This window comes from Pygocentrus nattereri, chromosome 28, assembly GCF_015220715.1.
Source record: "Pygocentrus nattereri isolate fPygNat1 chromosome 28, fPygNat1.pri, whole genome shotgun sequence".
Lineage (NCBI taxonomy): Eukaryota > Metazoa > Chordata > Actinopteri > Characiformes > Serrasalmidae > Pygocentrus > Pygocentrus nattereri.
In genome coordinates, this window is record NC_051238.1 from 14,179,139 (window position 1) to 14,184,796 (window position 5,658).

Consider the following 5,658-nt stretch of genomic DNA (forward strand, 5'->3'; position numbering starts at 1 on the left):
GAGGACACCTGGCAAAAATAACGAGTACAATATTAATTAAAGCTATTAATTATTAGCTATTAAAGAGAGTTAACAGCTAAATTAACGTAGCTGACTAAAGGGCTAGCAAACTGTACCTGATTCGGGTGGGCAGATATTTCAGCACGTGTGAAGTCCATTGTAAATCGCTTTTTTGTTACTGACCTTACATTTGTTATTAGTTTTGTCCATGGTAAAACACAGCTAGTCTATTTTTTTCTATTTCCTTTCTGACGGGCTGCCTACAGAGTGATGGCAGATTATCTCACTCTGTGTGTGCAACCAGTGCAAACAAACCTTGGCCTTAAAGACCTTCTTCTTTCAGGCAAATAGTACACAAGAATACCCTTTGAGTAATGTTCTAATGATCAATAAAGGGCGAACATATTTCCCCATATTTCTCTCCTCTCACTGTCAACTAGAGGGTCCTAATCTTGGGTAACGCTTCCGTTAACGGCCAATCTTGCTCCGCCCACAAAAAAACAGTTTCAGAGTCAGAAAACTCAACTCAAACTCATCTTCACTCCCTTTTTTCTCTAACACCTATTGAATAATGTATGACGGACAACATTATTCATATTTAGGTGGCATAAGATACTCACATATGCTAATTTCATGTTATATATTTTTAAGCATCTTCACTTCTTCCACATACTGCATGATGAGGTGAAAATTTGTATTATAGCTACATAACTACGCTCTAAATAAACAGACGACATAGTAACAATTATAACTATATATATATATATATATATGTGTGTGTGTGTGTGTGTGTGTGTGTGTGTGTGTGTATATACACACACACCACATACACAATATATATAGTTATATTGCCAGAACAGCATGTCGCCAGGGTATGTTTGGCCTACTAGAGAAATTCATGTTTATCACACATTACATGCTACTTATTCATTTTTAGCAATATTAGACTATTTCAACCCAAGCTAGAATTGAAAAACAGCTATTTTAATACAGAGCTCTCCATAAAACGAGCAGAAAGGGTTATGCTATATTTGTGAAAGGTTTAACATCGTGGCTCTCTTATTATTAACTCTCTATACTTGTGAGCTGTTTGGACAAATAGTTTTTGGACTGGAAAGTTTTGGAATTTGCCTACAAGATTAACATATGTGGTTTAATACACTCCAAGAGGTGCTGCCACACAAGCACAGACTCTGTTAACATTATCTATTGAATTGTTCCATATTTAGAAAACACCATGGGAAAGTGTCTGAGTGTGGTTTTGGGTATGTTGTTGAGGGACTGACACAGAAGACACATCATGGCTCTCCTGAGAACGTGTCCTGCCACATCACCAGGAGACAGGAGCTCTGGGCTTCATGCTACATTAGTGTTTATCTCCTTATACATACAGACAGAGAACAGACTCCCTCCCCTGCTTAAATGCTCACATACTAATATAAAAGACTGCGCTTTCATTCACTCACACATGCTAGCCTGTTCTAGCCAGGTTTCTGTAAATAGCCAACGAAGTAGTTTGGTTACTTTCACTTCCAGTTCGTGTGCCTTTTTTTTAAATAATGCTAATTAGAGTGGCAAATATACACTTTGCTAATGTTAAACTACTCTAATTGTCCAAATTTGACCCAGACTACAAGGAACAAGGAGCTTAAAAAATGTGGCTGCAAGGAAATACAAAAAGCTCTTGAGGCGAATTCCCTGGAGGCCTACTTACAGAGACCCAACAAACATGAACACTGGTTATTAGCATGTACTGGATGTATCTTTCTACATGGATGGATGTGTATTCCTGGAGGGTTTGTCAGTTCTCTCATGAGCTAGGAGTACATGGAGACCAACAACCTGAGGAACAGTAGGGTGATCTTTATAACAACTGAAGCCTTCAGACTGGTCTACTGAGGCCTGCACACTCTAGGGCAACAAACAAAAGAGCTACAGACAGATGGTGAGAGCCAGTGAGTGTCTCCATGCGCATCATCGATAGTCAGCAAGAATTCTTGCCATCTCAGTATCAACTTAAAATCCCACCAATGTTTTAAATTTTCTGCATAATTCAATGTTAGGGATGTAAACAAAACCAGAATGGTTTAATGTGAAATGGTGCACTGTTGAGAAGCTGACTTGGATTTCCAGAGTGGTGGAACCAGATGTCATAGTGTCTACCTTATCCGCAACCTACCCAGGTCATCCGAGTCTTTATGTGCAATGGGGTGGTAAGAGCATCCTTTTAAAGGGGAAAAACTTGTTTCTGTCTGCATTCTCTCAATTTGTTAAATGCAGGGTGCTCCAAATGTTCCCAAGAATGTGTCTGGTCCCTTTGCCAAGCTGGACTCAATCACTACTAGCCTACTTGGTCTTGCACCAAACTTCTTATTGGCCTTGGTCTCAAACATGTTGTATACATCACAACTACCAGTCTTTGATTACAAATACACAAAATTGTTTTTTTAGGCCAAAGCACAGAGCTTTTCACTACAGCTCCAGGATTACTATATGTACTAGATCAAGATGTAAAAGGAAGTAAAACTGATTATTATGTACCTTTACACTTCATTAAAATCGCCCTTTTTACAGTTACAGCCCCCCCACCTTTACACTTCATTAAAAACTCCCTTTTTACAGTTACACCCCCCCTCCTTCTATAACCAGCTCTCTCACTATTGATCTGACCCACATACACTCACCTCAGCTAAGGAACAGCTTCCAAAAAAATTAAATACACTTGGGCATCTGTTCTGAAATAGCAGTGTAGATTTAGCTCACTTCAGTTCTTCACACTTGCAGTCAGTCCTATAATACATTAGTTGCCATGTACATGTCATGTGGATGCTTGCCCAGTTTTACACCCCTCTTCTAGTTAGTACTATTTCTGCCATCAAAGCATGCTAACATATCTTGCCTTTCAGTTAGCACGGCAAGGTCCCTTAAGACACTGAAATGTTACTTGCTTCTAGTAAAGAACCCAGGTAGCAGCAAGAACAAAATCACTTCCATGTCAGCTCTTGGAAAAACCGATCTACCTGAAATCTACTTGATCAACATTTAGCACCTAAAGTTTGTTTAAGATTTGTACTGGGGCTACAAGGATTCTAGCTCTTAACAGAAACACATATCCTGCCGATTAGTAGTGAGCAAAACTAATTCATACCTAAACTACACATTTGCTTCAATTTGCCTATTTAAACTTCTAACTTTAGTCCATGTTATAGATGTGTGATTATTTAGGCATGCACTTCACACAATGCCAATTTGTTAGACAGTAAACTACATTAGCCTTGTAGCTCCAGTGTTACAGACTACTTAATTTATGTCAAACATGTTTTTGCTGACCGACTACATCTAGGGAAAATATGCATTGATCTCTGTTTTGACAAAGCATTGCAGGCCATTCACGCTTCAAACAGAAAATACAAGGTCTGGAAACAGCATTTTGCAATTGCTAACAATTGTTTTTTTTTTTTTTTTTATTATTATTCATAGTAAATGAGAAGTGTGCCAATCAGTGAGCTGGGGAAGGGTCCAAGTGTTGCATGTACTGTACTCAGACAGGGGAGGGATCATGTAGAGGGGAAGTAGAGTCTAGAAGGGACTGGAACATGTCTTTGGTCCACACTTGGAGATGGTAGCACAAGGAACATGGGGGAGGGGCAGAACGACAGAAGGCACTTGAGTTTACAGTTGTCTCATACTTGGAAACCAAAAAAAAAAAAAAAAAAAAAAAAATAAAAAAATTATACATTGGGAAGAATTGGAGTAATCTAGGTTCTCTTTACAACTGGAGGTAAGCCATAGGCCTAGTGATACAACCACAAACATATGGCCCTGGGCATCCAAAACAAATATATAGATACATATGTACAGATAGGGCTGAGGAAGGAAGAGAAGAATGAGTATATATATATAAACTGTCATAGAAATTATCATTCGGAGTCACGCATTAGGAAATGGCAAAGTAGAAATAAGAAGAGTGAAATTCATGAAGGCAGTAACTTGAACAAGAAGACAAAGTGTCTCTTTGGTGATAAATTTACATTAAATCAGAAAATGGCTAATTTTTTTGTCTTTTTTTTTTTTTTTAAATAGTTAACGGTGTACAAAGTGTTCCAGACATCCTCCTTGGTGATGTGGCCCAGGTGAAGCACTCAAACAGAACATGAATTTCATGTGAATGAACCTCTACACTAGAAATAAAGTGGCCACATGTCGGTTAATTGAGGCTTCACTGGCTATTGAAAGGGCAGGGGCTGCAGAAAGCTACAGAAGACAGTAAGAGGTACTGTTTTGTCATCCACCAAGTGACAAATGCACAAGCAGACGCCAAAAAAAACAAAAACACACACACACACACACACACACACACAAACTTGCACTCACAACAGGCATGCAGCAAGTAACAGTACCAAGTGACAGATTCAGGGACCATGTGTGAAAACCACAAAGATGCAGTCAAGCAAGTTTTAACCTCTTGTGAACTCTGACCGACTGAAATATTGTGGAAGAGAAGCAATCGTACACATCCATTAGAAAAAAGGATGGAGACAGAGCTGGAACGAGACATGCTACGAGGACACTGAGGTTAAAACAAGTTATTTATATTTATAAAAAAAAAAAAAAAAAACCTAGGTCTCAAATCTGAATAAAGCAAGCAGGGCCCTGTTCTCTGCATCAGAGTCATAGCAGTATGGTATGAGGTATATCACTGGATTGTTTTGTTCAGTCACTGTGGAAACACAAAGGAAAGAGGAAGGAGAAAGAGAAAATCCTACATTTCACTTTAGCACCTTCAGACAGATGGACGTGACATGCACTCAAACTGTAAATGATATACAAATAAATTCTGCTGAATATTCCTTGACTTGGTACAGGTCAAGAAGCAGTCAAGTGATAGCAAGGTAGTATAGTATAATATAATATTATAATATTAATAATATATATAAATGATTGTGAGAAGTGTACTGCTAACAAAGCAGAAAAGTTCGTAGTTCTTTCACACACGCCCGCACGCACGCCATTATATTTAAAAAAAAAAAAAAAAGAAAAAAAAAAAAAAAAAGAGGTTGCACTGTGATCAAAGGCAAGTATAATAAATGCGCTGCATGCATACTGCTGGAAAGTACTTCGAATGCGCTCACAAAGACCTAGCCTCCATCTCCACTACAGCCTAGGACTCCAATACGGCCTTTCTGCTTAGGTGAAAGCTGAGCGAGGTTGTGAGCACTGAGTTCAAGGATGAGCCTATAATGAAATTGCACAACTGCACTACGTGAGAACCAACCAAAGCCCAGACTCAGCAAAATTGAGCAGAGCCAAACACAAATCATGGCCATAAGGCAACATTACATGGGCCAATCATGCTTAGATGCATCAGACAAAGGACTGCATGAGCATTTACTCAGTCAGCAGCACTTCTTTAAGGTCCTACAGAATCTAACGGTGAGCTTCTCTGCATTTATTGTCAGCGTAGAAAAACAAGCGCTTTTTACTATTGTATGTACCATTCAACACCGCAATCTAGCGATGATCTTAAAATGATCTCAAAAGTTAACGCCCAACAGCTAAACTATATCCATTAAAAGATAGGAAAGGTGAAAGACAGAATGAGACGATGCTGTTTGGAGAAAAAAAAAAAAAAAAAAAAAAAAAAAAAGAAAGCTTTAA